The 24,403-nt window shown below is 34.5% G+C and overlaps 1 long non-coding RNA gene and 1 pseudogene across 1 annotated transcript in view; both read left to right on the top strand.

The window, feature by feature from the left end:
- The window catches only part of LOC141494745 (uncharacterized), a 215,610-nt gene extending 191,432 nt beyond the window's left edge, over positions 1-24,178 (top strand). Inside the window, exons 3-4 of the long non-coding RNA XR_012470556.1 lie at positions 22,442-22,567; positions 24,124-24,178. This is a non-coding gene — a long non-coding RNA (uncharacterized LOC141494745). The remainder of the gene's footprint in view (positions 1-22,441; positions 22,568-24,123) is intronic.
- LOC141494744 (UDP-glucose 6-dehydrogenase pseudogene) lies at positions 5,728-7,233 on the top strand (annotated as a pseudogene).
- Positions 24,179-24,403: the final 225 nt, after the last annotated feature.

Here is a 24,403-nt window from a genome sequence, read left to right as displayed (position 1 = left end):
TAGGAGGCAGTTAGGTAAGGTGATAGATAGGCTTCTGGTTTTAGAGTCAGGAAGACTGGAATTTAAATCCAAACTCAGCCTCACTCACTTCCTAGCTATGTGATCCTGGGCAAAGTCACTTGACTTCTGTCTGCCTCAGTTTCCTCATCTATAAAATGAGTATTATAATAATAGTACTTTCCTTCTAAATTTGATTAGTTCAAATGGGATGATATTTAAAGCACTTTAAAGCTCTACATAAATGCTAGCTTTTATTAGATAATACTATTATCATTGTTACTCATTATTTTAGTAAGTTTTTAAAAATTCATATTATTTTTAATTTATAGAATAAAATCCAGCATTTCCATGACATAGTATAATAAAAAAGATGTTTGCACAAGAAGCTGCAAACATATTATGGACAACCTGCTATCCCTTTTAAATACAGAATAAAATTATCATGTAAATTTCTTTTTTTCTTCCTCTTCCCCAGAGATGGCTACTATTAGAAACATACATTATATGTATAATTTCACATGATTACATAACAATACATACATGTATTATAATACGTGTGTTATACATATATACACATTATAATACACATTTAAGCATATATTATTGTACATATACACACACATACAAATATGTGAAATCATATATACTTCTATTTATAGATTTATCAGTTCTTTCTCTGGATGTATATAGTGTCATTCTTTGTAGTTAATTTGGGTATTTATAATAATGAAATGGTTTATTTGCTCTAAGTTGTTCATAAACAATATTGCTGTTGTTACATACAACATTCTTCTTGTTTTTGTTCATTTATTATTTATTAGTCAAAGCTTTTCTTATAATTTCTTCATATATGAAAGGGGAAATTCCTCCAACCAAAGGTCATTTCCCTAGTGCTTGGTCCTCTTGGACATAAATTCCCTGAGAATTAAGAGCCATTCTGGAAATTTTTGTTATATTCCAACAAGGATTTCCCTGTAATGACCTTCAGCAAGGGGCCAGAAAAGTTATCTACCTTTCAGTAGTTCAAATGAGGTATTCCTTTTATGACCCCTGCTACATCAGGTTGATAGGGTCGCTAGGTGGGTGGCACAGTGCATAGAGCACTGGGTTTGGAGTAAAGAATATTCCTAATTCCTTCATGAGTTCAAATCTGCTCTCAGAAACTAATTGTGTGACTCTGGGCAAATCACACCCCTGTTTGCCTCAGTTTCCTCATAGGTAAAAATGAGCTTGAGAAGGAAATGGCATCCAGTATTTTTGCCAAGACAACCCAACAACAGTAATATGAATGGTATAGGAAATATATATATATATATATATATATATATATATATATATATATATATATGTATATATATATATAAAATTATATTGTATATTTCACAAAATTGTTGTAAGAACTGAACTTTAGAAAGTAAAGTGCTATAGAAATATAAATGATTCCTTGTGTGCTTTCTCCCAAATTACAGTAATTATTAGCTTATAAAATTCAACATTTGTAGAGCTCAGTCAGAATAGGAAAATATATGGTGATCAAAAATTTTAACTTGGGAAGTGATTTCATGTACAAGGCATTTGTCAAATTTCAGATCCCAAAGATTAATCTTTCTGCCTATATATTTTGAATTAAAAAATAATCCTGGTATTTTTTATTTGTTTCAAATTTGGCATAGTTTTACCTCCTTGATTCTTCAGCTGTTATCCAGTGATGATAAACTGTAAGCCTTTATGGTATCACACTGTACTTGAGACAGCATGCTACTCACGTGACAGTCATCTAATATCTGTGACTCACTGCCCACAGGACTGGGACTCTGGCCATCTGGGATTTGTTTGAAGAGGTGTGAAATGATAGTATATGACATACATCTCAGATATCAAATACAGTGGCTATCATTTCAAAATCACAGACCACCACCACAACTCTTCTCACGATACAGCAGTGAGACTGTGGCAGTGGTTCATACTGAGAGAGAAGTTGAAGAATAACATGACAACTAGTCTAAAATAGGAACCAGATATGTACGTCTCAACTCCCTTCTTAACATTCCCTTCTGGGTTCTCTCTCTCTCTCTCTCTCTCTCTCTCTCTCTCTCTCTCTCTCTCTCTCCATATATATATATACATATATATTTGTATAACAATATATATTTATACACATATGGTATATCTCCTTATATTGTGCCACTTGGGAAATAATATTTATTATTTAATATTTTAAAATTTTTATCTTTAAAATAAATTTTAAAAAGTTACTAGAAGTAGTGTGGTATAGAGATAGAGAGCAAACTTGAAGCCACGAAGACCTGTGTTCCAGTTCTACTTTGACATATATTGACTATGTGACCTTTGGCAGGCACTCAGTCCTTAAAACTACACACTACAGGGAAGGTATTGATTTTGATTTGAATTGGTAGAGCTTTCTCATGTGAGAATTTCCTATAATAATGAAATCATAATCTAGCTAAATGTGTAATGGATGGAGTGCTGGTCCTGAAGTCAGGAAGACTCATCTTCTTGAATTCAAATCTGATCACAGATAGCTATGTGCCACTGAGAAAGCCATTTAAATGTTTGCTTCAATTTCCTCATCTGCAAAAGAAAACAGCAACCTACTTTAGTGGATTTGACAAGAAAACTTCAAATGGTGACATGAAGAGTTAGAATGATTTGAAAAAATGACTCACAACAACCACCACAACAAGGTTCATTCCCTATCCTTGACACTGTTTTTTGATTGAAATATAAATGTCAATATGTCTATCAAACTAAAAAACCCTAAAAGTTTTGCATTGTAAACAACTTATAATTTAAAAATAAAGACTATCTTTTAGTTAAATTTAAAAGGTTAAGGCATTTTTTGAGACATTAGTGTGGGTTTATGCTTATGAATCTTCCACCCCCCCCCCTTTTTCTATTTCCTGGGAAATTCTGCATGAGAGCTTTTACAGCCCCCCTTCTCTCCCAGTGATTAAAAGTCAAAGAATTTATTGTACCACCTGATTTGTACCTCCTCTTTCTTATTGTTGGTTCCATTTTGCAACTCTCTTCTGCCTTTCTGACTGGACTTTTTGCTGAATTCCTTTCCCCTTTCCCCTACCTCTCTTTCCTTTCATCCCCTCAGGGTCAGGCTCTCCTATTCCACAGTGATGCTTAGTTAATCTGACAAACTCAAGTTAATGTGCTAATGGGAGATTACTATTGGAGTTCCTTAGGGACCTAACCAGCAAGATGATGAATCCATCAGTTTTTGGATATCTTTTCAATTCTTCCAATTAAAAATAAACAAGTTTCACACCAAAATGGTGTGAAATATAGTGAATATAGTGAAATCCACATGAGAAGCTAGAATTTGTCTACAAAATAAAAACCTTATGAAAGTACAATAGAGAACTTTAAAAGTCTAGAGGTCTGACTCATTGCTCATTGGGGTCCCAGCTGCTAACACAAGCAAATTTGGTGCTATAACTGGGTAATAGTCATAGTGTTGGACTCCATTGGCTACAATGACTTAGCCTAAACACTTTCCCCTAAAAAGTGATTTTGCTCATGTCTTGGGGACCAAGTATCCACAGCAACTGCAATGACTCCACATATCCAAACCCATTGAAAGAAGCAAATACTGATCCTGCCCAACCAGATGAAGAAAAGGAAGGAACTCATCTTAATTACTTTTGTTTTCTTCTTTATTGTTTTTTCTTAAATTGTATTACTTTTATACTTTTAAGGACCTTCAAGTTCATTGGCATGTATTCACCCTCCCTAAATATAACTTCTCAAGATTTCTCATTCTATTACAATGCTTTCCCCCAAATCCTCCATAGCAGGAACTACTTGTTTTGTTATACTTTTAATATCTCAAATATAATACTCAGAATACACATTTCTTGCCTGTTATACCTTCTACCTGACCTACTAACATCATCTTCTGTCACAAAATTCTTCAATATTATCTTTTGTGCCATTTCTGTTACTTATAACTTCTATGTATCTTCCATTTCTTCTATATATCTTTGCATTATTTCTAATTTTGATTTTTCTAAGACCATATGTTTTTTGATTCACAATCATAACATGCTGGGGTGTTTGTAGGGGAAATATTTCTTTAAAGAGATTGATTTTTTTTATCAGAGAGCAGCTCGAGATCTCTTATAGCTCAGCACAGTCTCAAATGCAATCTAGTAAAATCTTCTACATTTTGAGGCTCAGTCCATCCTCAAGGTCTATTTGATCTATCTATCTATCTATCTATCTATCTATCTATCTATCTATCTATCTATCTATTGATCTCGATTAATCTATCTATATATCTATCTTTAATATATTTGATATGTGTGTATGTTTTTATATAAAGTATGCACAACCTATGACATATACACAGTGCATACATACACACATTTGCTGATCATTTAATGGTCTATTGATCCAATTGCCTTATCATAATCTGAATAGTTTTGGTCCCTTTGTGGGTGCTGTCTATATCTTCCTGTAATTCCTTCAGTTTCTCTAAGAATTTGGATGCTGTCCCATTGGGTGCATACATATTCAGTATTGAAATCATTTTATTGCCTATGGTACCTTTTAGGAGGATATAGTTTCCTTCCTTATCTCTTTTAATGCTATCTATTTTTACAGCTTCTTTCTCTGAGATAAGGATTGCTCCCCATGCTTTTTTTACTTCAACTGAAGAAAAATATATTTTTCTCCAACCTTTTACCTTTACTCTATTATCTATCTCTCTGCTTCAAATAAGTTTCTTGTAAGCAGCATATTGTAGGATTATGATTTTTAATACAGTCTGCTATTTGCTTATGTTTTAAGGGAGAGTTCATCCCATTCATATTCAAAGTTATATTTACTAACTCTTTATTGCTCTCCATGCTATCTTCCCTCTGTTTGTGTTTTCCCCCCTTTCCCCCCTTTATCCATATTCCCCAGTATTTTGTTTCTGAATACCACCACCTTCAGTGTGTTTACCCTTCTATATCCACCCTCCTCTTTCTTTCCCCTTTCCCTTTTTCCCTTTTCCCTTCCCTTCCTTCTCTTAGTTCCCCTTTTCTCTCCCTCCTTGTCTCTGTCCTCCCTGCCCTTTCCCCCTTTTAATACTTGAAAGGTAAGATGTTTTTTAAGTTAACTGAGTGCATGTGTAAGTTAACTTTAAGCCAAGCCTGATGAGAAGAAGATTCAGGTATTTCTCATCTCCTCCCTTCTTCCCCTCTATTACAATAGGTCTGTTGTACCTCCTAATGTAATGAGATTTACCCCCATTCACTCCCCTCCATCCTCCTGTCTCCTTCCTGTTCCCACCTTTTAAGGAGGAAGTGTTTTTAAATCATTCTATCTGAGTCATAGAAAATTCTGAGTATCCATCACTTCTAAGTATATTCTCTGTAATAAGAGTTACAATTCTTGAGATTTATTAGAATCTTTCTCCCAAGAAGGGATGTAGCCAGTTTCATCCCATTGGGTATCAGTCTCATGGCTAAATCATGAGTGTTCATCACTTCTGGCTAAGTATATTCTCTCTTATAAGAGTTACAATTTGGGAGGGGCCTGTGGTGGGGCTGCCAGGCCACCGCCTTGAACCCCCGGGGCCCATGCGGCATGCCAGCTCTGCCTGGGAGTGGCGGGGAGGAGGGTGCCCGGCCAGTGTGGAGCCAGATGCCGCCACCCTGTCCAGGTGAGCCACCACCCCGTGGCCCCTGTGCTGCCCCGTCCAGTATAATCATGTTTGAAATCAAGATCTGTTGCATTGGAGCAGGTTATGTTGGAGGACCCACCTGTAGTGTCATTGCACATATGTGCCCAGAAATTAGGGTCACAGCTGTTGATGTTAACAAATCTCGAATCAATGCATGGAATTCAGTCACACTACCAATTTATGAGCCAGGACTAAAAGAAGTAGTTGAATCTTGTCGAGGGAAGAATTCTTTTTTTCTACTGATATTGATGCTGCCATCAAAGATGCTAATCTTGTGTTTATTTCTGTTAACACACCAACAAAAAGTTATGGAATGGGAAAAGGTCGGGCAGCTGATTTAAAGTATATTGAAGCCTGTGCTAGACGGATTGAACAGAATTCCAATGGATACAAAATTGTGACAGAGAAAAGCACTGTCCCAGTTAGGGCAGCAGAAAGTATACAGAGAATATTTGATGCCAACACAAAACCCAACTTGAACTTACAGGTGCTCTCCAACCCTGAATTCTTAGCAGAAGGCACAGCAATCAAAGACCTAAAGAACCCTGATCGAGTGCTGATTGGTGGTGATGAGACCCCTGAGGGGCAGAAAGCTGTCCATGCTTTGTCTGCTGTCTATGAACACTGGGTTCCCAAAGAAAAGATCCTCACAACCAACACTTGGTCCTCAGAGCTTTCTAAATTGGCAGCTAATTCTTTTCTTGCTCAGAGAATCAGCAGCATTAATTCTATCAGTGCTCTGTGTGAAGCAATGGGAGCTGATGTTGAAGAGGTTGCAACAGCCATTGGGATTGACCAGAGAATTGGAAATAAGTTTCTGAGGGCCAGTGTTGGTTTTGGTGGGAGCTGTTTCCAGAAAGATGTTTTAAATTTGGTTTATCTCTGTGAAGCTCTGAATTTGCCTGAAGTAGCTCGTTATTGGCAACAGGTAATAGATATGAATGACTACCAGAGAAGAAGGTTTGCTTCCCGAATTATAGACAGCCTGTTTAATACAGTCACTGATAAGAAGATCACTATTTTGGGATTTGCTTTCAAAAAGGACACTGGAGATACAAGAGAATCCTCTAGTATTTACATAAGCAAATATTTGATGGATGAAGGAGCACATCTCCATATCTATGATCCCAAAGTACCAAGGGAACAAATAGTTGTAGACCTCTCCCATCCTGGTGTTTCAGAGGATGACCAAGTGTCCCGACTGGTGACCATTACAAAGGATCCATATGAGGCATGTGATGGAGCCCATGCTGTTGTCATTTGTACTGAATGGGATATGTTTAAGGAATTGGATTACGAATGAATTCACAAAAAAATGCTGAAGCTTGCATTTATCTTTGATGGACGGCGTGTTCTCGATGACCTTCACAATGAGTTACAAACCATTGGCTTCCAGATTGAAACAATTGGCAAGAAGGTATCTTCAAAGAGAATTCCATATGCACCTTCATGTGAAATTCCAAAGTTTAGTCTACAGGACCCACCAAACAAGAAGCCAAGAGTATAGGAATTAGTATTTTTGTATATTAAGTATTGGAGAATCATGAATACCCATATTATATTAAATAGCAAGCCAATGGAGTGTTTTTAAGGAAACAAAAACTTATTTTTTTTAGTGATTTTCAATCAAGTTTTTAAAAGCCACAAAGCTAGTAGCATACCTAGTCATCTTAAATCTAGAATCTATTTTCTCTATATTTTTACAATATTTTATCAGTTGTTGAATGAATAAATGGAAAATAATCATGATGATTTTAATGGCATACATTTTTGTAAAAATTAAACTTCAGATCTCTTGCTTTAAAATATGTTCAATACTTGTACTTCAATTTTATACCTTTCTATATTTTGTTCATCAGTATATTTTTTAAAAACTAGATGTTTTGTTAATGACTTAAAATTTTTATGTTAAATTCCAAACTGACTCTTGAACTCATCAGAAATGCCATGAAATGAGCATAATTGTGTAGGGTGTGATTGTCAGTACTGTTTGATATATAAACCATGGACCATAGAGAAAGGTAGTAAAATGAACCTTCTTGGGCCTTTTGTGTTATCATCTTTATATACATAGCAAACTTATTCTCTTGGTTATGAATCCGAAGTTCCATTTTTCATGGTAATTTTTTTTTTAGAATTTTTCAAGGCAGTAGGGTTAAGTGGCTTGCCCAGGGCTGCATGGCTAGGTAATTATTGGGTGTCTGAGGTCGGATTTGAGCCCAGGTGCTCCTGACTCCAAGGCTGGTGCTCTTATCCACTGCGCCACCTAGCCGCCCCTCATGGTAATTTTCATAGTGAAAAAATGGATAAAACATTCCATAAAACCTTAATGGTAGAGTATGGAGAGCACACTGAGTCACACTTTTGTTCCAAAGAGTCAGTCAGTTGTCATCTCTTTGATAAGTTAAAATGTGTCAAATTAATTATTCATCAGAAGAGAAAAATAAATAAATAGCCTGGTCATTTTGTTCCTGTCTTCCCATAATTTTTGTTGTTAAAATTTTCTTTCTGAAAATCTGAACTCAAATACATCCCAACCCCCAAAAGAAAGAATTTCCAAATATATAGCAGAATGCAAAAATGTGGATTATTTATGAAACTGAATCTCAATTTCAGAACTTGCTTTTTTAAAGGATATAATAAATTCCACACATTGCTTTCAAAATTAAAAAAAAAAACAAAAAAAGAGTTACAATTCTCAAGAGTTATGAAAATCTTTTTTCCCATACTGGGATATAGCCAATTTCATCTTATTGGATAGCAGTTTTTTTCTTAACCTTTTTATGTGTCTCTTGAACCTCCTGTTTGATGTCCAAATTTTCTATTGAGCTCCATTTTTTTAGGTTTTTGCAAGGCATATGGGGTTAAGTGGCTTGCCCAAAGCCACACAGCTAGGTAATTATTAAGTGTCTGAGACCGGATTTGAACCCAGGTACTCCTGACTCCAAGGCCGGTGCTTTATCCACTACGCCACCTAGCCGCCCCATGAGCTCCATTTTTTTCATCAGGAATTGTTGGAAGTCTTCCCTTTCATTAAATGTTCATCCTTTACCCTGAAATAGAAGGCAGAGCTTTGCAGGATAGTGGATTCTTGGCTACATCCCAAGCTCCCTTGCTCTTCAGAATATCTCATTCCAGGTCCTCTGATCTGTTAATGTTGATGCAGCCAGGTCCTGTATAATCCTTACTGTGGTTCCTTTAAATTGTTTCTTTCTGGTTGCTTGCAGGATTTTCTCTTTTATCTGATGGTTCTGGAATTTGGCCACAACATTTTAGGATCTCTTTCCAGAGAGGACCAATGTATTCTTTCAATAACTATTTTGCCCTCTGGTTCTTTGATATCAAGGAAATTTTCCATCACCAAATCCTGTAATATTAAGTCTAGGTTGTTTTTCTCTTCAATGTTTTCAGGAAGATCTCCAATACTCAAGTTGTCCCTTCTTGATCTATTCTTGAAGTCAGTGTTTTTGCTGATAAGGCATTTTAGACTTTCTTCTATTTTTTTCTATTTTTGTTTTTTGGTTTTGTTTAACAGACTCTTGCTGTCTCATAAAGTCATTAGTTTCCACAGACTCCACTCTTTTTTTTAAGCGAAGAATTTTCTTCATTTACCTTTTGCAACTCCTTTTCCAATTGGTCAATTCTATTTTTGTAAGAGTTTTCCATTTGACCAGTTGAGGTTTTGAGAGAATTGTTTTCTTGTTGCAAGGTGTTAATTTTCTCTCCTAAATTTTCCAATTGATTTTTAAACTTCTTCCTTCTTTCTTCAAGGAAGTCTTTCTGTGCTGGAGAGCAAGTCATATTCTCCTCGAGGTTCTAGGTATCTCTTAGTTAGTGTCTTTTCCTTCCAAGAATTTTTCTATGGACCCTCTTTTGTGCCGGCCTTTCTTCTTCATACTAAGACCTTGTGTTGGGGGAGGGGCTGGTTCATAGATGTTTGGTATTGAGATCCCTAGAGGCTTTACTCACTGAGTGTAATATCACCAGCTGGCCAATAGGGGGTGCTGGTTGCTTTCTCTGGAGTGTCTGTGACCTTAATTGAGGCTCTCTCCCTTGGCCTGGAGAGAGTGGTTGAAGCTGTTAAATACTTTTTTCTTAGATCAATAGTGGGTTATATCCTGGGGTGAGGTACTCAATCTCCCTATTGACAGCTGAGGTGGTTCTGCAGCTCTCGTGTTTGTTCTGGGAAGAGGCTTCAGCTGAAATGGAGGTGTGGGATTTGAGTTCCTGCAGACCAGAGGAGCCCAGGAATCATTGTCTATAACTCTCCCATACTGGAACTCTCCCTCTAGCCCTGCTGGCAAGCTCCAGATGGACAGTGCCACCAACAATGTCTCTGCTCCCTAGTTGGCCTGTGCCCCCATGTTCAACCAGGATCTAGCCCCGCTTTTGATCAGGCTAATCTGCAGCTGATCCAGGCTCCCAGACTCTCACAGGTTCTGTGCCCCTGGCAGAGTCTGCCCTGTGTGTGTCTGAACTGACCCATGATCTCGGAAGACAGATCCTGACGTGGATGTTCTTCTCCTGGCTTTTCTTTCTGGGTTTTGTCAATTGGATTTCTGTTAAGAGGTTTGCTTCATATTATTTATAAGGGAAGATCAGGAGACTTTAGAACTGTGCCTGTCTTCATCTTGGTTGGAAGTCCTATAGCAAGTATACTTCTTAGGCATTTTGAAAAGTGATTTCAAGCTCCTGATAAAGGTTGAATAAGATGGCCTCTGCTGTGCCTTCCACATCTAATTTTACAGAAAAAAGAAACTGAGACTAAAAATAGGTTAAGTGACTTCACATCATAAAATCATATTGTTGGAGCTGGAAGTGACCCCTCATTTTATAGAAGAGTAAGATGAGGTACATAAAGATTAAATCAGGGTTAGAGATTGCTCAGGGTCACACAGGTAATAAGTATCTCAGTTGGATTTGAACACACATTTTCCTGACTCTAAATCCAATGTCCTTTCCATTACTCCATACTCTGGAAACTTGTTTAAATCTATACAGAGAGCAAAAAAATTAAGGACTAGAACCCAGTATTTTTGACTTATAGATTTATACTCTGAATTGTACCCTGATTGTTTGGTTGTTGGTTGTTGTCCTTTCTTCTCAAAAAAAGACCAACATGATATCACTGTGTTGGAATTGTGTTACAGTGTGTTGACTGAGGCTGATCAGACCAATGCTAGCTTGGAAGGCGCCACCACAGTCTATATTCATATTTGGGGCAAGAGATTTCTCTCTATTTGAGCATCTACTATTTCTTTTGAGTTATTGTAATTCTGTTTTTTCAAAGAACACAGTGCCTATCTTTTCTATCTAGTTCTTTGCTAGCTTCTCCTAGGTCAAGCAATCACATTATACCCTAATGTCCTTTTTAAAGAAATTTTCATTGAGCTGCTTTGTATTTATAACACTTTCATTTATAAATATATCTCTCCTTCCCTGCCCCTATTTAAAATAAACCTTTATAATGAAGACTAAAAAAGAAAAACTACTCAGTTCAGCAAAACTAACAAGAACATCATCTGATTCTGGCTATATACCTTGTTCCACTTTTCTGTTTCTTCACCTCTGCATAGAGAGAGAGAGAAGTTATTTTCTCTTTTCTTTGAGGCCAACCATTATAAGTTTATAGTGTTCAGTTTCCTTTTTGTTGTTTCCATTTACATCATTATAGTTTGAGCCAAGGTACTTACCAAGGTTTCACCTGGCTTGGTTTGATGTTGCTTCCTGGTATAACATTTCTTAAGATTCAAACTCAAAAATTCTGTCACTTAAAGTTAATAGAGATGTGAGAATCAATGCCATATTTATTGAATATCTTCTGGTGTAGTTTGGGGCAAAGGAGGGCTGGTGCCCATACCCATCCTCCAGCCCCTTCCTCCATGTCCTCAACCTGAGACCTAGAGTTATAGAAACCTGTCCTTGCTAGTCCTTATTGAATGTACTAGAGCAGCCTATTTATTGTGTGATGTATGTGTATGTGTTTGTGTGTGTAAGGATATAAAATTAAATATACATAATTTAAAAGATAAGGAACCAAATAAAATGGTAGCACAATTTAAACACATATATGAAAATAAATTAGATTTATAAATATTTCTTCCATTTTTACTTGATACCTATCTTTTAAAAAATGACACTATATCCCAACCCCAATTTTCCCCAGAAATTCTATGGTTTTACTCTTTGATTTTGCATAGCATGGAGTTTTTAAGGAATACATATGGTGCAGCATATAACAAGTGTAAATTATAGCAGATCTGGCTGCATGTTCAAGAAAGGAAATTCTTGCCCTCAAAGAGTTTGTTTTCTAAAAGGAAAAGACAACACATGAAACATAGCTAGGAGGGAGAGGTAGGAGGGGATACTATGATGGAATAATATAGAAATTACTGGAGCACAAAAATTAACAAAAGTAGAAATAGATAACACATATAAAGACAAATTTCAAAAGAAACCAGAAAGATCAATAGTCATCCATCATCCAATAAAAGACACCAGTATGATTGAATAAAAGTCATCTTCATTTTGCTATGTTACCAACAAAAGAAGGAAGAAATTACGGCAAGAAAAATTCCTCTAAAAAACTAGAAAGTACACAAAATATTTTGATGTTAATATGTGAGACACATTCAGTCCATTGAAACTCTCTAAAGTAGGAAACTCTATATCTCTATAAAACAGAAAACTATAAAAAAGAAAGACATAATTACACAGATATTCATTGTTTATGGTTGAATCCAGTCAATGCAATAGCAAATGACAATTAAATCTAAATGAATTTAAGTTTCTAAAAAGGTGTCATTTTATAGAAGAAGACAAAAGAACCACAAATTTTATTTGGATTAACAAATATCTTGTGGAAATTATCAATTATTTGGAACAGATCTAAAAGATAGAAAAAGAGAACTCTAACAAACTAGGAAGATTCTGGAACAGCTAAAACACAATAGCTCAATGTTTGACATAACCAAAAATCTGAACTATTGGAGAAAGGACTCTGACAAGAATTATTAGGAAAACTCAAATACAATCTGGCAGCAGACAAGTTTAGAGCAACATCTTGCACAACAGAACACAATAAACTCCAAATGGATACTTGACTTAAAAGTGAAAGGAGATGCCATTCATATTCATGATTAATTAACCAAAAACACAATAACAATAACACAGACACCAGCCCCAGAAGTTATCATTACATGTAATTTTAGTTTAAAAAGTAAAATTGTTCTGCAAGAAAAGAATAAATAGAACTAAGATAAGATAAATTTTTGAGTGGAGAAAATCTCTTTGCATAAAATATCTGATAAAAGTCTGATAGTCTACATATACGTATAGGATTAATGTAAATATATATATATATATGGAAGAGTTCTTTAACCAATGAAAGTCAATATCTCCTCTGCTCCTCCAGTCTTGGAGAGTTGGCTAGAACACTAAGAGAGTATATCCTATCTAGGTCACCCACTCAATAAATATCAGAGGCTAAACTTATTCAGATTTTGAAATAAGTTCTATATGAGCTATATCATGGTAAAATGGTGATTTTTTTCAAACCAATTTACAGATACAGATTGGAAATCCAATGACCAATAGATTATTCCAAAGAATTAAACATAATCATAATAAAATTCACATGAGAAAGTATTTAAGCATACAATATATGAAGAAAAATTATGAAAAATAAAACTTTTGGAAGAAGATTACCAGTAGTAATTATGAAAAAAATATCTTTTATTATTAAGCAAAAAGGTAAATAGTCCTAAATAAAAAAATATCTCAGTACATATTTAACTTATATGTAAAAGACACTGAGAAATAGAATGAATAATCAGTAAAAAAAATTTAAAAATAACTTTGAGGAAAATTACATGACAAGAAACAAATAAAAATTTAGAGCTAGTACTCCAATTATATGTCAAAATAATCTTTAATTGGATCAGGATCTGCTTGCCGACTTACACATCTACCATCTATCCATCCATCCTTCAATCTATCAAATAACAAATATCAAAAAACTAGATTAAAAATGAATCATATTTTCATTCACTATGAAAAAAGGACATTTTTACTAATAAAACAAAAATAAGAAATCACTGGAAACAAAGTTGCTTAGCTTGATTGTATAAAGATAAAATGCTTTTGCACAACAAAAAACAGTATCTCTAAAAAAAGCAAACAAATATTTGAATTAATTATATCGAACATAAAAGTCTAGTATCTAGATCTATTAAGAATTGACCCTTTACTCTTCAGCTTCCTTTACCTTGCAAATCCAATTAGTTGCCAAATCTGGTCAATTCTACCTCTTCAAAATCTCCTATATTCACATCTTGTACACTCACCAGGTCACCCTCTAGTTCGGGTCTTTATAACTTCTCACCAGGAAGATTATGAGTCTCCTAATTGGTTTCCCAGAGTCCAGGTACTGTCCTTTTCAATTTATTCATAGCTGCCAAATTGATATTCCTAAAGCACAAGTCTAATCATGTCACACGAGTTACTCTTCATAACCTCTAGGATAAATTACAGAATGTCTATTTGGAATTTTTAGTTCTTCACAACCTAGTACAGTTTTATTTTCTAGAATGATTATATGTCACCCCACTCTAGGCATTCTATTTTCTAGTTAGTTTGCCTTATTTGCTATTACCTCACCATAAATAATTTTCTATTTCCTAAATTCATATCTGAATAGAGGTTGCTGTCCACATCTGCAACTCTCAATCTTCAATTCATAACTTTCTTCAAAGCTTAGCTCAAATGCTATATGCTACTTGGAACCTTGACTGATTCTTCTAGTTCGTAGTATCTCCCCCAAATCATTTTTTATTTATTTTTGAAAGTGTTCAGTACTCACTTATCTGTGAACGTAAAATATTTCCTCAGAAGATATAACAGCTGGATTGTAAGCACCTTGAATGTAAAGACTGTCTTAATTTATAGGCATTTATCCTCCCCTTCCCCCCATGCTTAGCATGATGTCTGCCATGTAATGGGTACTTAATAGGGAATATACATTCCTCAATGCAGCAATGATCACAGGACATGAGGTTAATTTATAAGGACGAAACACAAGTCATAATTATTTATTTGAAAAATGACTAAATTCATTAATAGTAAAGTGGGGAGAAGAAGACAACTTCATTGGAATAAGAATAATCCTACTCTAAATAAATGGGTGAGTTCATTGTCATAGAATTGTGGAAAAACAAACACTAATACATTGTGGATCAAGTTATATACAGAATGATGCACATTTCAAAGAATAAAAGATTACTATGTAATGTTATAAAATTGATATGAGAAGTTAAAAGACAAATTGTATAGTTAATTCCACCTCTTCCAAATCTATCTGGTTCATTGATATTTCATAGAAGATTCATAATTTAGAATTGAAAAAAATTCTTCACAAGAATTATACTGAGCATTTCACAGGATATCCTTTTCGCCTAGGAGATAGAAAATTAATTCATTCTCTTTTTCTTCATCTGCCAAATGGGGATACTATTCTACTTGTCTTTGTCATATCATGGAATTATGATTATCAGATGAGATAACTATATATGAAGATTAATTTTTAAATATAAAGTTCTAACATGAAGTATTAATATGCATTATTAAAAAGGATGATGTGCTGAAGTATGAAGAATACTCACTGGCATTAGTTGAATAAGACATTGATTTGAATCCCTGCTTTATCATTTAATGACTATGAAGCCTTAGCTAAGTCCAGTAACTACGCCAAGATTTTCTTTTATGTGAAGCAGAAAAAACAATATTTTCATTGTCTATATGCATTAAAAGTCACAGAACTTATGGAAGAAATGAAGTTAAGGTCACAGCATCAGTGACATTAAAAAAGATAGGAACCTAATAAAATGGTAACTGTATATATGTGTAAAAATATGCTCATACATTCATTATGAAAAATAGTAGTTTGATTTGTGACCTCAGACTGCTGCTTGGCCAACAAATCTGATCCTTCCTCCTCATACGAACTCTTCAAATACTTGAAGATAGTTATTATGCTATTCTACCCCCCAAATTTTCTCCTCTCATGGCCCAAGATGCACAGTTCCTTCAACCAATACTCATGTCACACAGACTTAATGTTTTTCAACATCCCCCATCTTACTTTTTCTCCTATAGATACTAGCCACCCCCATCATTTTTTTTTCTTTTTCCTATATTAGAGAAGATAACAGACATTACTTCTACTTTCAAAGCAGTCTTTTTCCTAACTAATTCTGAGGATCTGCCATTCCTTTTCTGCCATTCTTTCTCCTTTAAAAGTGTGTATAAGTATGGGTTTTACTTTTTTGGAGATGGAAATTCCATTGGAACTAATGACCATGCCTTAAACTCAAATCACTCTGCTCTCACTGATTGGCTAACTATAGATCCCAGGATAAGCCTGAGAACCATGACATGGTTCATGTTTGGGCCCTGATCAACTCTTCCCTTTCAGTTTATTTCTCTCTCATTCTCTCTCTCTCTAACTCTCTCTCTCTCTCATTCTCTCTCTCTCTCTCTCTCTCTCTCTCTCTCTCTCTCTCTCTCGCACACACACACACTAAAGTTTTAATTTTTTTTAAATAGGCAAACGATTTGCCTCATTTCTTATCTAGCCTTAAATCAGCAATTTGATGTTGCCTCAGATTGACTGAGACCTGGGAAAGACCTTAACTTAAAAATGTCACAGTCTCCTATTGTATCAGGGGTCATCTTATTTGTCCTATCTGTATCTTGCCCCTGGACTCTGATAACACTGGAGGAGTTAATGAGACTAATTAATGACTGTACAAAGCTCTGCCTCACTTAAATCTAATTCACTTGCAAGTCAAGATATGACCCTCTTAATATCATTGGTGCTCTTTGAGAATGAAGGGCAAACAACAATCTGTGATGGAAATCCATACTAGAAAGAATGCTGAATTTGGAAGTAAATGACAGAGATTCAAATCATGTAATCATGCCTATTTTTTCTTTTGAGTTAAGAAGAAAATCTTTCCTTACCTCTGTGGCCCACTCTAGGAGACCTTAGGAGACATCCGTCCCCACGTCATTTCTGCTTACCAGTTTCCTGATTTAGAAGACTGGTAAACACAATCAATTTTGTGATCAATAAAGAGCTATTTCTAAAGGGCAAAATTACTTCCCTGTTAACTTCTTTCTTGTGCACAGAAGGACTTTTTTTTGACCTTGGAATGAGCGTAGAAAAGAGAATAAAACTTTCCTAGTTGGAATTTTGGAATTAAAAACTTCTATGGAACCACTGAGCACTTTGGGCTATAGTGAGCTAGGTATGAGGACAAAAGGATTAAACTAATCACTAAGTATACTGAACCAAAGAAGCAGTTAAAATTCTAACTGGCCAGAAGAAGATGTTTGTTCATCTTTGAGGTGGGATATATGTCCACAGTCAATAGTGTGTATAATTGTGTGTATATAATTTTAAATTTTAAAATTTTTAGCAAGATTTTATTTATTTTGAGTTTTACAATTTTCTTCTATTCTTGCTCCCCTCCCCCTACCCCCACAGAAGGCATTCTGTTAGTCTTTACATTGTTTCCATGGTATACATTGATCTCAGTTGAATGTGATGAGAGAGAAATCATATCCTTAAGGAAGAAAAATAAAGTATGAGATTGCAAAATTACATAATAAGATATTTTTTTTCCTATTTTGAGGTTAATAGTCTTTGGTTTTTGTTCAAAGTCCATAATTCTTTCTCTGGATACAGATGGCATTCTCAATTGCAGATACCCCCAAATTATCCCTGATTGTTGCAAAGATGGAATAAGCAAGTTCATCAAGGTTGATCATTACCCCCATGTTGCTGTTAAAAGTGTACAATGTTTTCCTGGTTCTGCGCATCTTGCTCAGTATCGGTTCATACAAATTCCTCCAGGCTTCCCTGAATTCCCATACCTCCTGGTTTCTAATAGAACAATAGTGTTCTATGACATACATAAACCACAGTTTGTAAAGCCATTCCCCAATTGAAGAACATTCACTTAAATTCCAATTCTTTGCTGTCACAAACAGGGCTGCTATGAATATTTTTGTACAAGTGATATTTTTACCCTTTTTCGTAATCTCTTCAGGGTATAGACCCAGTAGAGGTATTGCTGCATCAAAGGCTATGCACATTTTTTGTTGCCCTTTGGGCATAATTCCAAATTACTCTCCAGAAAGGTTGGATGAGTTCATAGCTCCATCAACAATGTATTAGTGTCCCAGATTTCTCACAACCCTTCCAACAATGATCATTATCCTTTCTGGTCATATAGACCAGTCTGAGAGGTATGAGGTGGTATCTCAGAGATGCTCTAATTTGCATTTCTCTAATAAGTAATGATTTGGAGCAATTTTTCTTATGACTATGGATTGCTTTGATTTCCTCGGCTGTAAATTGCCTTTGCATATCCTTTGACCATTTGTCAATTAATGAGTAGCTTGTTTTTTTGAAAATTTGACTCAGTTCTCTGTATATTTTAGAGATGAGTTCTTTGTCAGAAATATTATTTGCAAAAATTGTTTCTCAATTTACTGTACTTCTTTTGATCTTGGTTACAGTGGTTTTGTCTGTGCAAAAGCTTTTTAATTTAATGTAATCAAAATTATCTAGTTTGTTTTTTAATGATGTTCTCTATCTCTTCCTTGATCACAAACCGCTTCCCTTTCCATAGATCTGACAGGTAAACTACTCCTTGATCTTCTAGTTTGCTTATAATATTGTTTTTTTATGTCTAAATCCTGTATCCACCTGGATCTTATCTTGGTATAGGGTGTGAAGTATTGGTCTAATCTAAGTCTCTTCCACACTAACTTCCAATTTTCCCAACAGTTTTTTATTGAAAAAAGAGTTTTTATCCCAATATCTGGACTCTTTGAGAGATTAATATATTACAGCAGATTACTATAATAGTTTCCTGGTATTGCACCTAGTCTATTGCACTGAGCCATCACTCTATTTCTTAGCCAATACTGGATAGTTTTGATGACTAATGCTTTACAATATAATTTTAGATCTGGTAAGGATAAGCCACCTTCTTTTGTACTTTTATCATTGAATCCCTAGAAATCCTTGACTTTTTATTTCTCCATATAAACTTACTTACAACTTTTTCTAACTCATTAATGTAATTTTTTGTAATTTTGATTAGTAGCACACTAAACAAGTAGTTTAGTTTTGGTTGAATTGTCATTTTTATTATATTCACTCAACCTATCCATGAACAGTTGATGTTTACCCAGTTATTTCAATCTGATTTAAATTGTGTGAGATGTTTTGTAATTGTTTTCAAAAAGTTTTTCAGTCTGCCTTGGCAAATAGACTCCCAGGTGTTTTATATTGTTTGAGATTACTTTGAATGGGATTTCTCTTTCTAGCTCTTTCTGCTGTGTCTTGCTAGTCATATATATATATATATATATATATGTACATATATATGTATATATACATAAATGTTGAGAATTTATGAGGGTTTATTTTATATCCTCCTACTTTGCTAAAGTTGTTAATTATTTCTAGTAGTTTTTTAAATGATTTTTTGGGGGATTCTCTAGGTATACCATCATGTCATCTGCGAAGAGTGAGAATTTTGTCTCTTCCTTCCCAATTCTATTTCCTTCAATTTCTTTTTCTTCTCTTATTGCTGAGGCTAACATTTCTAATATGATATTGAATAGTAGTGGTGGGTGATAATGGCCATCCTTGTTTCACCCCGATCTTATTGGGAATGCCTCTAGCCTCTCCCCATTGAATATAATGCTTGTTGATGGTTTCAGATAGATACTGCTTATTATTCTAAGGAACAAACCATTTATTCCTACATTCTCTAGTGTTTTACTAGGAATGGGTGCTGTATTGTGGCAAAAGTTTTTTCAGCATCTATTGATATAATCATATGATTTATGAAAGGTATGTTATTGATATTATTAATTATACTAACAGTTTTCCTAATATTGAAGCAACCTTCATTCTTGGGATAAATCCTACTTGATCATAATGTATTATCCTAGTGATAACTTGTAATTGTTTTGCTAAGATTTTACTTAAGATTTTTGCATCTATTTTCATCAGGGAGATAGGTCTATAATTTTCTTTCTCTGTTTTAACTCTTCCTGGTTTAGCTATCAGCACAATATTGGTATCATAGAGAGTTAGTCAGAGTTCCGGCTTCACCTATTTTTCCAAAGAGTTTATATAGAATTGGAACCAATTGTTCCTCAAATGTTTGATAGAATTCACTTGTGAATCCATCTGGCCCTGGAGAGTTTTTCTTGAGGAGATAAATAATGGCTTGTTGAATTTCTTTTTCTGAGTTAGGGTTATTTAGGTTTTTAATTTCCTCTTCATTTAATCTGGTAAACATATTTTTGTAAATATTCATCCATTTCACTTAGATTGTCAATTTTTTTGGCATAGAATAGGGCAAAATAATTCTGAATTATTACTTTAATTTCCTCCTCATTGGTGGTGTTCACCTTTTCATTTATGATAATTGCAATTTAGTCTTCTTCTTTCTTTTTTTTAATCAAATTGACCAGATGTTTATTTTTTGTTTGTTTTTTTATAAAACCAACTCTTACTTTTATTTATTAGTTCAATAGTTTTCTTGCTTTAAATTTTATTAATTTCTACTTTAATTTTTAGAATTTCTAATTTGGTATTTAATTGGGGGGTTTTCATTTGTTCTTTCTTTACTTTTTTAGTTGATTAGTTCATTGATTTCTTCTTTCTCTAATTTATTCATGCAAGCATTTAAAGATGTAATATATCCCCTGAAAGTCGCCTCGAGTGTATCCCATAGATTTTGTTATGTTGTTTCATTATTGTCATTATATGGGATGAAATAATTAATTCTTTCTCTAATTTGTTGCTTGATTCACTCATTCCTTTAAAATGAGGTTATTCAGTTTCCAGTTGTGTATGTAATTTTATATGCAATATATTGAACTTAATTAGTCAGTCAGTGGAACCATACCTTTCTCATAAATTCCCTCATTGTCTTGACATTTTTAGATTTGCTGGAAATTTTATTTATTCTTTCTTCCAGTCTGTGTGTAACTTATTTTAGAGTTATGTTTCTTGCATTGCAGTAGATTGTTTGGTTTTTTAAGTGTATCATTTTATTTTCAATTAAGAAGTATATAGTTTTTCTCTTCACCTCAATATTTAAAAGAAAAAAGGGGGGGAACCCCTTGTAACAAATATACTGTCACCTACACCAAAAATTCCCTCATATGTTCGTGTCCAAAAATGTAACTTATTCTACATTGTGAATCCCTCACCCCTGTGTTAGGAGAGAGGTAGCTCAGTTCATCAGCTCTGGAATTATGGGTGGCCACCCATTGATCAGAATTCTTAAGTTTTTCAAAGTTTGTCTTTTAATGTTGCCATTATTATATGCATTATTCCCTGGTTCCACTCTACTCTTATTCATTCTGGCACTCTTGTAATTCAGTGATTTCATAACCCTATTTGGAGTTTTCTTGACAAAGATACTGGAATGCTAAGCCATTTCCTTCTCTAGCTCATTTTTCAGATGAGAAAACTGTAAAAGAATTGACTTGCAAAAAACCACAAAGCTAGTATGAGTCTGAGATTAGGTTTGAACTGAAGAAAATGAGTCTTCCTTACTCCAGGTCTAGCACTCTATCCACTTCTACCTATTCTTTTTACAATTAGGCTTGTTTAACAATGGAGTAAGCTGCTTTAAAAAGTGGCTGGTTCTCCCTCCTGGGAGGTTATACAGGAACAGATTTGATGCCATTTGATCTGGCAGCTTAGAGTGGAGATTTCTTCATGTATGGATGCCTATGTAGGTCCTTCCCAACATTTAAATTCTGGGATTCCATGAAATTCTGTTCTTTGTGAATTTTGTATTCGCTGTATTTTTAGACTCATCAGAATAACAAGATACCTCAGAGGTCATCTAGATGAGGTTTCCAACATATATATATATATATATATATATATATATATATATATATATATATACATATATACACACACACATATATATGTATATATACATATATATTATACACACATATATAATACATATATACATATATAATACACATATATACATATATATACATATATACATATATATACATACTTACATATATATATACACATACATACTTTTTTTGATTGCAGAACTTTACATGAAAATAAAGAAGCTGTGTGATATAAGGGATGGAGCACTGGAGTTGGAGATCAGAAGATCTGAGTTTTAATCCCTCCTTGGGCACTTACTAGTTGGGTGATCCTGGAAAGTTACTTAATCTTTATCAGGCTCAATTTTCTTAGCTATAAAATGAGAATAATGATAGCACCTATAATATAGATTTTCTTTCTTTTTTGTTTCTAAAATGAGGATTAAACAAATTGAGAGAAATTTCAAAAGCGTAACATATTATAAACTGTGTAAAAGTCTTTGAGAAGATACATACTGACAAAGGCTACAGTGAAATCACTCATGCCTTTGAATAGACTTGTGTCTTTACTAAATTTGTATGCATCTACATATATTTTAAAAACAGATAATATGTATGTCTGCATATATATATATATATATTTGTATATATATATATATGCATGTGTGTACATAGAGGTATATTTTTGAAACATTATTTATTTGGTCTACAGAAGGCTTGCATATTTGTTTATTATCCTAAGTTATTTAATGAGTTGGTTGGGGTTGTTTTTTCAATTTTCAGAGATTGGAAGTCTGATGGAAGCAAAGAAACTTTTTTACCCAAGATGTTGACACACAATATGTTATTCAACATAGCAAGTACAGAATATCCACTTTCACAGACATATGTGGTGGGAAAAGGCATCAGGTATACATATATATTTCCCAGTATTAACAAATAGTTCTAGGCTCTCAGAACAAACATATATAGCAAGTCTAACAGGTGCATCATTTTCCCCCAGTACAGATGGATCTCAAAGATTTGTTACATAGTCTTTTGAGCTGTCTAATGAGGTTCCAAAAAATCAATAATGTTTTGTGCATTTTCCTGGGGTCTAAATTCCTGAATTATAAAATTAAAGATAAAAAATGGCAATTCTTGGGCCAAACATATATTCTTTCAATTGCTCTGATTCTCTTCCTCTCCATGTCTCCCAGGTAATGAAATACTAATATAAGTCCCAGATTTAGACTTGTATGGGATTTTAGAGGACATCCCCCAAGTACCTCATTTACCAGGGAAAGGAACTGAAACCCCAGAAGTTAAGATAACTTTTCTCAAATTACAAAAGTAGTAACTTGCTTGGCACAGAGTCAGCTTTTGAACTGAATTTCTCTGACTCCAAAATCCAAAAATCTTTCTACTATATCATACTACTTATGTTGGGAGATATAACAAGAGTCTATAAATAACTGAGAGGTGCCAATATTTGGAGTTTCTGAATCCTTCAGATATGATTTCTTGGAAATAAGCCACATTTTTAAAGTCCTCATGAATAGTACAGAGTTGATACCATGACATAGGGAGAATAGAAAGAAAGCATCTCCCTGCTTTCTTGGGGAGGCAGCTGTGGATCTGTCTGAAAAACTGCATAGTCTTTCCTTTTCTTTCCTTTAGTCATCGGGAAAGAAAATATAGAAAGGGATATAAACAGATTCATTTTAAAAAATTTATTGTGAAATTAAAATCACATATCTCCATATTTATAATTATCCCTTCATTTTTCTTCTCTCTCTTCCTCTTTCTGTCTCTCTGTCTCTGTCTCTCTCTCTCCTTTCTCTCCTCTCCCTTCCTCCTCCCTCCTCCTTTCCTCCCTCCCTCCTTTCCTTCCTTCCTTCCCTCCTTCCTTCCCTCCCTCCCTCCTTTCCTTCCTTCCCTCCTTTCTCCCCCCCACCCTTCCTTCCTTCCTGCCTGCCTGCCTTCCTTCCTTCCTTCCTTCCTTCCTTCCTTCCTTCCTTCTTTCCTGTCTGTCTATGTATGTATTTATGCATGCATGCATGTATGTATGTATGTATGTATGTATCTAGTTAGCTAGCTAGATAACTAAATGTCTATCATCACCACTACCCATCTATCTTTGGAGCTACTTTGTCCAAGTCCTAATGGAATTGGAAAGCTAGAGCCATGGAAGGCAGCTGAGTACTTCTTCCCTCATGGTTCTAGGTTTAAGGGAAGGAAATAAATAAAATATTTAAGTACCTACTATTTTAGGGGTTTTTTAGGTCACACAGCTAGGTAATTATTAATTGTCTGAGACCTGATTTGAACCCAGGTACTCCTGACTCCAAGGCTGGTGCTTTATCCTCTACACCACCTAGCCGCCCCAAGTACCTACTAATTTTCAGGAACTGCTAATATTACCTCATTTGATCCTCACAAATATGAAGTTGGTTTATTATTCTCTCTCTCTCTCTCTATTGCAGGTGTAGAAACTGAGGCTGAGGGTAGATAAATGACTTTCCCAGAGTCCCACAGCTCGTAAGTTTCTAAGAAAAAATTTTAATCTAAATCTTCCTGACCACAAATGTGTGCTCCAAACACATTTAGTCAAGAATGTATAAACTCAATTAATAAATTTTTTTTTAAAAAAAGAAAACTCAATCCATGATGGAGTTTTTCTTGAAGTAACAGATTAACATATTTAGTATTTTTAAAAATATTAAAGGAAAATCTAGGAGAGGAGAAACAAAAAGTAGTCATGTT

This window comes from Macrotis lagotis, chromosome 8 (assembly GCF_037893015.1).
Source record: "Macrotis lagotis isolate mMagLag1 chromosome 8, bilby.v1.9.chrom.fasta, whole genome shotgun sequence".
Taxonomy (NCBI): domain Eukaryota; kingdom Metazoa; phylum Chordata; class Mammalia; order Peramelemorphia; family Peramelidae; genus Macrotis; species Macrotis lagotis.
This window is presented reverse-complemented; position numbering and strand designations above follow the sequence as displayed.